Genomic DNA, 12,384 nt, shown 5'->3' on the forward strand with positions numbered 1-12,384 from the left:
TCAGGCTCCCTGCTCAGCGGGAAACCGGCTTCTTCCTCTCCCACTCCCCCTGCTTGTGTTCCCTCTCTCGCTGTGTCTATCTCTGTCAAATAAATAAATTAAATCTTAAAATAATAATAATAATAATAAGGATCTGTGAGACTTACTTTATTGTTTACCAAAAATAATCTTTTATTCAAAAAGTCAGGATAAATACAAGCTAACTTGAACAGGTTTAACCTCAGGCCATCTCTCTTATCCTTCTCTTGTAGACAATTGGCCACAGGAACATTACAAATGCTTCAGAATAACGTGAGGTTGGTAAACTCCAAAGGCAAAAACACATTGAGCCTTAGAAAATCTTATAAATGAGGATTCACTCGCTGATCAAAATAAAACAATAGGCAAAATGGCCACCTTTTAACTAACCTTTCATCCTTCTCCAGGAACAATGAGTAGAGAACTTACAGAGTGATTGGGTCCTTGGTCTGAGCTTTCTTCCTTTGTACCCCCATGCTAGGAAAATAAAAACCCAGATTAGGACTTATTTTTTTTTTAATACTTATCTTGACTAGTAGAATTTGGGTGCAATTACCATCATACCACTGTCATTCTCTAAAACACTGAAGATAAATGCGAGATGGGCATATCTGTGTGACGAAGTGTTCTCAAGGCAACAGTTACTTATTCCCTATGTGACTGTTAAACTTTTTCTTCTCCTTCTGATCACACACTTATTTCTTTTGGGTCAAGTTTGAGGGTTTGTTTTATAAACAAGATTTCAGAATTAATTGTGAAAAGATAAATAACTTTTTTAAAATAACTATTATTGTTAATAGACTATTTTTTAGAATAGCTTTGGGTTTACAAAGAAATTGAGCAGATAATACAGAAAGGTCTGATATAGCTCTTCTCCCCTGTACAGTTTTCCCTAGTTATTAACATCTTGGATTAGTGCGGTACATTTGTTAGAACTGATGAACCAATATTGATACACTAATATTAAATAAAATCCATAGTTTACATTAAGATTTCCTGTTTGTTCAGTAAAGTTCTGTGGGTGTTGACAAATGCATAATGTCATGGGCCCACCATTACCATATCATTTGGAATAGATTCAATCCCCTACAAACTCTTGGGCTCTACCAATCAGTTCTGCCTCCCTTCCCCTGAACTTCTGACAACCATGGATCTTTTTACTGTCTCTGTAATTTTGCCTTTTCCAGAATGTCACAGAGTTGTAATCTGTTATATAGCCTTTTCAGACTGGCTTCTTTGACTTAGCAATATACATTCAAGGTTCTTCCATGTCATTTGGTGACTGGATAGCTAATTTCTTACTGTTGTTCATTATCAGCCACTTGTCTGAATACCCCACAGTTTGTTTATCCGTTCACCTTGGCTGTTTCTAATTTTTGCAATTTTGATCAAAGTTGCTACTAGCATTAATGTGTAGGGGTTTATGTGGACAGAAGTTTTTACCTCACTTGGGTAAATACTTAGGAGTTCAACTGCTGGATTATGTGGTAAGACTATGTTTAGTTTTGTAAGGAAATGCCAAAATGGCTGTATTGTTTTGCATTCCCACCAGCAGTGAATAGAAATTACTATTAATCCTCATCGTCACCAGCATTAGTGTTCTCAGTTTAGGATATCATGTGCTGTAGTTTCACAAATCTCAGTTTGATCTAATGTCCTTGATCTATCTCCTCTTTTGCCTTCCTTTCTCCCCATTTATGAGACAGAAAGGCCAGGAAGGCTATGGGTAAGTATTTCTCTTCTTCCGGATTACATACGTCTCTGGTAATGAATTTTTCCATAGCAAGTAAGACTTTTATGGTGGAGAGGATGTGAGGTTTATTTGTAAATTGTAAATTTTTAAATTGTAAATTTATTTGTAAATCTCCCACCCCCTCCTTCTGCCTGAAGCTCAAGGAGATTTTTCTCCATTCATTCTTCACCACCATAAGCTGGTGAGACTCCCAGAAGTCAAACTCAGGAAAACATGGAGCGGATTTAAGACTGAGCCTCCTGGAGTTTTTAAGTCTTAAACTCTCCACACTTAGCCTCTAGCATTTCACCAGTTTACATTTAACTCTTCCTACCAGTTTAAGGTTCCTCAGGTTTCTACTCTCAGTGGCTCTCATTCTATGTATTTGGAGCTGCAGTCTTCCCTGTGACCCCCTTTCTCTGATAAGTCTAAGTATTCTTGATTTCTAGTTCCATTTTTGTCATTGTTGCAAGGGATTATTTAAAGTTCATTATGTGTCATAGCTGAAACCAGGGGCACCATTATTATGCTCTGATACATTGATGTAGCCTCACTTTTTAATATTCCATGAGCCTAAAAAAGTAAGTGACTACAATCTTCTCTCACTCAAGAAAAGTCCCTGGGAGTCTTATCACAAAAGAAAGACATAAACACTAACTTTTTAGTAGCATGTAATTGAGCATACGGGTACTTTGAAATGCCAGATAACTTAATGTTGGGAATTTTGAAATAATTTACAAAACTCAACATCTTCATGTAATCTTAGCAAAAGAAAATCTTAAATTCATATTTTGTCAATGTCAAATTTATTAGTTTATCTTTCATTGTCATTCTTATCAGATCCAGTTTTGTTATCCAATTGTTAGAGTTAGTTTTTTTTTTTTCTTTAAAAATTTTATTTATTGGGGCGCCTGGGTGGCTCCAGTGGGTTAAAGCCTCTGCTTTCAACTCAGGTGACCCATGCACTGGGACCACTCTCTCCGAAATCATCACCACCCCAGGAAGCGCTCCACTGTAGGAAAGAAGAGCTGAGGTCCATCTGAGTGTGTCCCATCGGCCTGCTTTCCTTAATGGGCTTGCAAGACACTGGGTCTCTCCTGCAGGCAGAAAGAAGGTGTATTGATCATTGTGTCCTCGGACGGGCTCTTGGTATGATCTCAATCAGGAATTTCCTTTGTATGTTATGTTTAGAAGGATAATGATAATAATAAAAACAAACAGAAGAATTAAAAAAAGAAATGATCCCAGGGTCCTGGGATCGAGCCCCACATGGGGGGGGGGGTCTCTGCTCAGTGGGGAGTCTGCTTCCCCCTCTCTCTCTCTGCCTATCTCTCTGCCTACTTGTGATCTCTCAGTCTGTCAAATAAATAAATAAAATCTTAAAAAAATTATTCATTCATTTGAGAGAGAGACAGAGCATGAGCAGGGGGAGAGGCAGAGGGAGCGGGAGAAGCCGACTACCCACTGGAATCTGCCAATCCCAGGACCCCAAGATCACGATTTAAGCCAAAGTCAGATGCCTAAACAACTGAGCCACCCAGGTGCCCCTACAGTTAATTTTCAAGCTAAAAACAGGAGTTTGGGCCTATAAATTACATTGTTAATTTCCAAATTAGACTTATCCAGTTATTTTAACAAATTTATACATTAAAAAAATAATAAACTACGTGTAAAATAGGCTATAATTTGTATTCTTTTACTATGTGTACCATCACACAATTAGTGTATTATGGCTATATCTTTAAAAATGGCACTGATCATTTGGTAAAGACTTGAAAATCCTCACCACTTATTTTTTTGTGGGTCTATTTATTTTGTAGGGATTTCCTTCTCTTGAATTCAAGGAAGGGAAGATTGTGAAATCACATTTTTCTTTTATTATTGTTTTTTCCTTTTCTCCTCAGTGAGTCTAATCCTCAAAGACAATACCAATACATAGGTTTAAGTTTTTTTCATTTTAACCCTTCTCAAACTCTCCATTCCAAATCCTTGACAAATTATAAAATATTTTGAAAAAAATATTCATAGTATACTTATTTTGTAAGATTTTATTTATTTATTTGACAGAGAGAGACCCAGCAAGGGAGGGAACACAAGCAGGGGGAGTGGGAGAAGCAGGCTTCCTGCTGAGTGGGGAGCCTCATGGGGGGCTCGATCCCAGGACCCTGGGATCATGACCTGAGCTGAAGGCAGACGCTTAACCACTGAGCCACCCAGGTGCCCCAGTATACTTATTTTGAAATAACTCAACCTTGTTATTGGTACCATGTTAACCTATAACTAGTTACTGGGCTCGCTCTTTATTCATCCATTTGTGACAGCAACAATGATTGGAAGAGGAAAAAATAGAAATAGACCTACTATGTGCCTTGCAGTTTATGTCTAGTTACCTGTGATCATCACATTTATCATTTGGAGGTATGTCCTAGAACTGTATTCTGAGACTTTGTTAGCGGGTAGATACTGGAAGGATGATACTGTGATACAGGAATCCCGCTCTAAGAAGAAGCTTCAGAGTAAAGAGAGAGAGAGAAGACAGAATAATTGTAAAGCCTTCCAATAAGGTACATTCTTCATCTTTAAAATGATTTAGATTTGAATTAGATATCTTGATAAAAACAAGCAGGAATAATGACACAGCAGATAGGCAGAAGGTGCTGGGACCGTGGCGTGGAGAGAGCATGGTGTAACAGGTAATAAGTATGTGTGTGTCAGGAGTCAGGAGCTGCAGCGCGGAAGAATCCGTGGTATTCTAAAAGTCAGGCAGGATGTTGACAGCCTCCACACAGGAGGGAAAGTGCTAAGCCTGTGACAGGTGTTGCCACAAGCCTGGAGCTCAGGAGCAGGACTAATTCCAAGAATGACAGAAAAAAGCGCAAGTCTAATTCCTATCTGAGAGGAGATAAGGTGCTCAGATGAAGATTCGGATATGTGAAAAAAATACGTGAGAAATCTGGGACACAAAGCAGCTTGGGGGTCATAAGAAAAAGTCCCTTACTTGTTAAACTGATAAATCATAGCTAAATAATAATATCTAATGTTTCACAAGGGCTTATTGCTTCTCAGAATCTCTAAGTACCATACATAGATTATCTCTTTTCATCCTCACAATAGCCTTACAAATTAGTACTATTATCCTCACTGTCAGATGCAAAAATTAAGGCCAATGAGTAAGTTATGTTGCACAAATTTATAGCCACTAGGTGGCTGACTTGGGTGTTGAACCTGAATCAATTAATCCAAGAACTCAGTCGTAGACCCCTGTGCCAAAGGACTGTAGCAGTTAAGTACACTTAATCTCCCTGAACCACCCCTAGCTTTGTCCCTCCACTTCTCACTTCCTCCTCATTCCCAGTGGGATTGGTCTCAGAGCATAGGAAGATGCCACGTGGAAACCAGAAAGATCTGACTGGGATTTAGGGTGTCCTTATAGAACTTCTCTCAGATTCCTGTTGCTGATCTTTGTGATGATACAGAAATCCTTTTGGGGGGGTCAGAGGAGATTGCTTCTTAGACTTCTCCCAGTTGCTTAGTCTAGCCCCGTAATTCTCAACCCTGGTGGCACCTGGTGACATTTAAAATATTGAATTTCTGCATCATGTCTCTTACCTTGTTCCAATTCCCTATAGTTCTATCTCTGATGAAATCACCCAGTTAGACCTGAGTCAGTTTTGAAAGGGGCAAGACAGCATCAGAATCATTCTCACCTACCTAAGTGCTTTTGCTTCTGTGTGGAGAGCCTTGGGTGTAATTCCCATGTTTGAATTGCATCCCAACCCCCACCCTTTGAAAGGGTGGACCCCACCCTTTCAAGAATCTTTCTTATATCCAACAAGACCAGGGGATTGGTACTCCAGGGGCAAGTCCTGAAGATCTGAAGCTACGGAAATAGCTTACACTCATGCGGTTCCACACCTGTGGGTTTCTGCTCTGATCTCCACTCTGTAGTCAGCCCACTTTCTATTACTTCAGCCACTTCTTAGGAAAGGATTCCATTTTGAATCCCAATCTATTCTCTACTTCCTCAATTTCTTGTAGATTATATAGTTTATATTCTTGAAAGGTCAGAGGCAAGGAAGAAGGAAGAAAAATGGTGGTAGATTTGTAGTGTTTATAAGAAGGTATTTCCCTCCCTACCTGTTATAAGTTGAATTGTGTCTCCCCAAACAGATATTAAAATTCTAACCCTAGGACTTCAGAATGTGACCTTAGGGTCATAGTCAAGATAATATCTTACTGTAGTGAAGGGCAGTTCCTAATCTAATATGATAATGTCCTTCTAGGAAGACAATGGTAAAGATATGAGGTGAATACAGAGGTAGAGACTGGAGTTGTGGGCTGCAAGCCAAGGAACACCAATGCTTGATAGATGCCACCAGGAGGAAGGAAGAAGCAAGGAAGAATTCTGTCCACAGTCTCAAAGGAAGCATGGTCTTGATGACATTTTGATTTTGGACTCTGAGCCTCCAGAACTGGGAGAGAATAAATTTCTCTGTTTTAATCCTTTCAGTTTATAGTAGTTGGCTATGGCAGCCCAAGGAAATTAATGTCCTGCCCTGGCTACTTGAAGGTAGAATATAGTTCTTTACTCTGATAATCTTTAAATTGACCATGTAACTTGCTTTGTTCAATTGAATATGAACAGACATGACAATAGGCTATGTCTGAACAAAAGCTTGGAATGTCTTTGTGTGTTTTGGTTGTCAGTCTTGCTCTAGTCATCTACCATAAGAACATAATGTCCCAGATAATATTTCTTCCTTCACTTTCAGTCCCCCAACGAGAAGACAGGTAAAATTCAGCAGAGCCCAGCTAAGCCATGATTGAGTGGCAGTCCTTAAGCAGCATGATCAAGAACTTAATTTTTCAGGACGCCTAGGTGGCTCAGTGGGTTAAGCCTCTGTCTTCAGCTGAGGTCATGATCTCGGGGTCCTGGGATTGAGCTGTGCATCAGGCTCTCTGCTCAGCAGGGAGTGTGCTTCCCCCTCTCTCTCTGCCTGCCTCTCTGCCTACTTGTGATCTCTCTCTCTGTGAAATAAATAAATGAAATCTTTAAAAAAAGAAATTAATTTTTCTCATTGTAAGTCACTGATGTTTTGTAATTGTCTTTTCTTTCCAAAAATGCCAACTAAAATAGGAGTCCTAAAAAATAAAGTTAAATTTTTCCAAATGAACCTGATTAAATAAATAATGGTCACATGATCACAGGTCATGATGTATGTGCTGTAGATTATGGGAAGAACACTGCATTTTAGCAAAATATTGTAGAGGACAATAAAGTAATCTAAGATTTATGTGTTTTTGCACAGATTTAAGAAAGAAAACTTACTTCTATAGTACATCAAAAGTTTCTTTTATCTAAGAATTATAAGGTATATATACTTATAAGTATGGAGCTATAAAACTCTGAAAGTTCAGAGCTGATATTTTGAGGATTGGGCAACAGCAAGTAATCTAATATTTAGAGCTAAGAATATGTGAATAAATATCAAGGTCAGATTAATATTAAAAAGCATTTACCCAGGCAGTGACAGATAGAATGATCTTTCAGGATTGTTATATTGCAATGTCAAAAAGAAACCCTCAAAACAACAAAAAAAAATCTGGACTTAGTAAGAAGGGATTTTATTTGAAAGAATCATTGCAAGGTGCTGGGGAACCTTAGTTGGTGGGGGGGGGGTGTCTATTACAGTAGGGAGAACATTCTGACTATGAGATTAGCAAGCATTCTAAGAGTAAAGCAAAATAAATACTGTATGATCTGACTTATATGTGAATTGAAAAGTCAAACTTGTAGGAAGCAGAGAGAATGGTGGTTACCAGAGGGCTGGAAGTTAGGGGACCATGGGGAGACATTGATCAAAGGGCACAAACCTACAGTTTATAGAATGAATAAATTCTGGGGATCTAACGTACAAGATGGTGACTATAATAACTAGCACTCTATTGTATATTTGAAATTTGCTAAAAGAGTAGATGTTCAGTGTTCCCACCACACACACACAAAAAGTGATTGACTATATGAGGTGATACAAGTGTTCATTAGCTTGATTATGGTAATCATGTCACAGGGTACACTTAAATCATCACATTGCACACCTTAAATATACACCATTTGTGTTTGTCAGTTATGCCTCATTCAAGCTGAGAATGAGGGTGTGGGGAGTTACATAAAAGGGATTTTCTTTCACACAAAGTCAACAAGGCTAGAAAGACCCATGCATGGATGAGAGGGTGGCATTGAGGAAAGAGCCAATAAGAGAATGTTTATCCTGAGCCCAGTCTATCTATTCTCAGAATGGGCTGTTAAGGGAGGGGTTGTTAATTGATTCAAGCTGAAGGTAAGAGAAAGTTCAGACTCCTAGGGGATGGAGGAAACGGTTTTGTTTTGTTTAACTTACTATTGCCAATTTATTTCAAAGGATATTTTAAAGGATACAAATGAACAGCCAGATGAAGAGGTATACAGGGTGAGTTCTGGAAGGGCCTTGAGCACAGGAGCTTCTGTCCCCATGGATTTGAGGTGTGCCCCACCCCCCAGCAGGTGAATGTGTTTACAACCATGAAGCTCTATGACCCCGTACTTTGAGATTTTTCTGGAGGCTTCATCACTTAGCTGCGATCAATTATTAACTCAATTGCCTGTCCTACTCTCCCTTCCAGAGGATGGGGGGATGGGGCTGAAAGATCCAAGCTTCATGGGTTGGTCTTTCTGGTAAACAGACCCCTATCCATAAGCCATCCAGGACCCAGCCAGAGTCGCCTCATTAGAAACAACATGCTCCAGTCACCCGGGAAATTCCAATGGATTTAGTCGATGTATGTTGGATGCTTCCATCACTCAGGAAATGATAAAGGTTTTAAGAGCCCTTCACCAGGAACCAGGAGCAGAAACCAATATATATTTTCTATTATTTCATAATGGAGGGAGGGAATCTTAACCAAAGTTTAGTTAACAAATATTTTGTTCCCATTGATCAATGGGACACCATTTACATGGCAAAGAATAGGAAACCAGAATGTCTGTGTCTTGGCTTGTCTGTAAACAAAGGGCCATCCCTGAGTCTTAATCTGAGTCCTATGGGGAAGAAGTCCTCTTCTTATGGGGAAGAAAAGATTACCTCTTTTTTATGATGGAAAAAGAAGTCTTTATTGATAAATAGGTTACAATGAAATAAACAGAGTGGCAGTTTTTTGGGGAATAAAAACTAGGGTAGGATTTCTGTGTCTCCATCCCAGCTCTAGCTTTCACCCTCTGCCTTCCTACTGGCCAGTTTGGATGATGAGGCCTTGGGGGGCATGCCCAGCCTCCTCGGGCCCTTGGAAGCCTCTATCTTCCTGGCCAGAGGTTCAGGTACTATCTTAGACCCGCCACCCCTGGACGAGCAGAGACCTTGGCTTTGGGCCCCTCCATGGCCACATGGGCAATGACCTCTTTAGGGATGTGGTTGTCTTTCTTTTTGGCTGGAGGAACAGCACCATGCTTGCCCTGAGGGACTATGGATTTTATACTCTGACTCCCAGCTTTTGTCTTCCTGGGGGCCTCACCACCTTGGCTCTTCCTTCTGCCTTTGACCTTTGACTTCCCAATGAGCCCAGTGGCACTGGGAGGATCCCATGGGGCCTTGTCTGGCTGGTGGGAGGCCTTCCTGGCCTCACTCACTCTTGCCTCTTGGTCTTTGCTCTGGCCACCCTTCTTGGGAACCTTCTCTTTGGCTGCACCTAGTTTGGGAGGAGCCATCCTCACCTCTCAAGGCTTCCTTGGGCCCCTTTTCACCTCAGCTGGGTTGGAAGGGCCCTTCTTAGCCTCTCTCGGTTTCTTAGGGACCTTCTCCTTGGCCTCACTGGGTTTCCTAGGTGCTATCATGGTAGATGTCTTTCTGCGTTGGACTTTCCTTTTACGCTTGGGAACTGATTTGAAGCTGCCAGTGGTGCCCCTGGCCTTGGAGTTGGTGGGCCTGATGAGCAGACCGCAGTGCAAGCCCATGGCCAGGACCTGCTTCAGCAGGTGCTTGAACCAGAGGCTGTCCGTCATAGGGTACTTCTGCAGGGTATAAAGCTTGATGGCCGCCACAGAGGTGCCCCGGCGCTGCTCTTCCATCTGCAGTGACTCCAGGACCATGTGCAGCCCAGGAGGGGTGGTGGCGAGGTCCTTGGATGGCGCTGCGACTTGGGCCTGGCTCTTCAGATCCAAACAGCCTGGACGACCCCACCCCACTGTGGAGGGCAAGGGGGCTGAGGACGCTGAGGATGTTGAGATGTCGCTGGAGGCAAAGCTCCCAGAAGCCATTGCATGGGTAGACACGGATGCAGACACTGATGGTCAGACCCCTCCCAAGGGGTTTCTTTGCAGTAAGCCCTTTTCTGGGACACAAAATGGTGAAGGAATTCCTTCAACCTCCCCTCTTTTCCAGGGACGTGGTGTTCAGGTAAAGTTCAATATCATCAGCAATATCACAAAATTATAAATACACTGAGATAAGGAATGAAATGTTCAAGAGGTCACAGTGCCCTCCGTGGTATACTGTATAACACAGGATAGTGAATGAGAACAGACCTGATAATGAGGCTGCCTGCCTGCTTGCTATGAACTGAGCTAGCCAGGTAATTACTTTAACTAGTATTTCTTAACACAAAAGATTACAACATTTACCTCCCCTACTAAGTGGAAAGGGGTAATTATTATTAAAAATTTCTGTAAACTGAAAAACATCACACATGTTATTTTAATATGTGTAGGATGAACATTGGCTGTAGAGATACAAGGGGACAAGAAGAGCCCCGTGTTCTCTCTTTGCTAGTTTGTTAGAACACATTGCTTCCTCTGCCTTATGTTTGCCTCCACATCTTGCTCAAATAGAAAAGAAATTAAATTTAACTTGCCAGAAATAGTAATTTTGAAATCTCTGCTGTCCGGTACTTATCAAAAGCCTGGTTAGGATAAGCAATATTTATGGAGAGTTGTTGAAGGGAGTGGGTTCTATCTGTTCCTCTGGTAACATTTAAAATGTTACCCTTGGATTAGGCCAGGCCATCAAAGAGCTATGTACTTAAATTGAATTATTTTAGATTGAATGCTTTATGAGCTGCCTTACGAAAAATTGTCAGGTGTATGAGTTTGTGTCTTCCTATGTAAAATTATAATCTTCCAATTACACAAGTCTTCATTTGCATCCTTTTTTAGGCTTCATGGTTTTTGTTTTTGTTTTGTTTGTTTGTTTTGTTTTTTTATAAGTCTTACATGATTCCAGCAGTGTGGGTAGGCATATTTCATCTTGGTTATTATTATTGCTATGTGAACAGCTGGTTTAATTAATTGTCTCTTCTAGCAGGTGATTCCATGATTATTTGCAAGTTCTTGCACTGAGAGTTGAATTTGGAGCCAGCCTTTCATCTTAGAAGGTAGAACATTGGTGGTGGTTACTAAGCCACCAGTGAGCACTTTCCTTGCCCTTCCATCTGCTTCCTCACTATCATATTTGGCTAATCTTAGTTCAAACAAACAAGTTGGCACCAAATGTCATAAGCATTTCCCCCTCGTTTATACTTCAACTTAAAAACACATGCATGGACACTGTATAAAAAACAACAACAACAACATACAAACCAAAAACATTTTAATAGATGAAATGAAAACATTCTTTATACTTCCTAGAAATAGTCCCTTATTAATTAATTTTTATTCTTCTGTGTCATATATTGTAGAAAAAGAAGGCATATGAATAAATAAATATGAAGTCTTTTATACTTTCAGTATTTAGGATCTTGTTAAAGTCTCACTATCCAAGAAGGTTTGAACAAGATTGTTGCAAGGTCAAAACAAAAAGAAAAGGTCACTGGTTAATTATATAAATATCAGCTCTATGAGGGTAAACACTGTATCTTTTCATTATTTGAAATTTTTTAAATCCATGTAGTACATTTCTATATAGAGAGAGGTAGAAGGGATACCTGGCTCGCTCAGTTGGTAAAGCAGGTGACTCTGGGTTGTGAGTTCAAGCCCCAGGTTGAGCATGGGGTCTACTGAAAGAAAGGAAGGAAGATAGGAAGAAAGGAAGAAAGAAAGAAAGAGGGAAAGAATTTACTGTTGAAAACTGTACCACGTGACCAACTCCAGATTTGTCTGAGGCTTTGGGCTAAGCTAGTTTTAAAGAAAAAAATTATTCATGAAACTTGTTAAAGACTATAAGGCAGATGCAGCTGATTGCAGTGGGTTCTGGGATTAGTGCAATGAGGGTTTGCAGTAGGGGAGAGAGACCCTTGCTCTACAGCAAGGCAGGATGGGGATTTATAAGGTGCATACTATGTGGAAAGGGGTCAATGGATGGAAAATTACTAAGACAGTAGAATGCCATTCTTTGCTAAACTAACCGAACAAGAATCTTCCTGAAAGTAGCCACAGTTACCAGGTGTTACCCTGGGGGATAGTCGGGGATGAGGAATTTGGTCAGATATTGAGGGTGATCAGATATTGCTAAACTGATTTGGAAGGATTCCTGTCAAAACTGGACTCCACAAGCACTGAGATGAAGCTCAAGACCAGGTCTCATGAGCAGGGCCTCCGAGGAGCCTGAGGAACGTTTGGTCTGGGAGAGCAGCTTTATCACTCTGACAGGATAGGATCATGCTACTCT

The 12,384-nt window shown here is 40.5% G+C and overlaps 1 pseudogene; it reads right to left on the reverse strand.

The window, feature by feature from the left end:
• Positions 1–8,891: 8,891 nt before the first annotated feature.
• On the reverse strand, positions 8,892–10,171 carry LOC116584063 (annotated as a pseudogene).
• Positions 10,172–12,384: the final 2,213 nt, after the last annotated feature.

Source organism: Mustela erminea, chromosome 2, assembly GCF_009829155.1.
Source record: "Mustela erminea isolate mMusErm1 chromosome 2, mMusErm1.Pri, whole genome shotgun sequence".
NCBI lineage: Eukaryota > Metazoa > Chordata > Mammalia > Carnivora > Mustelidae > Mustela > Mustela erminea.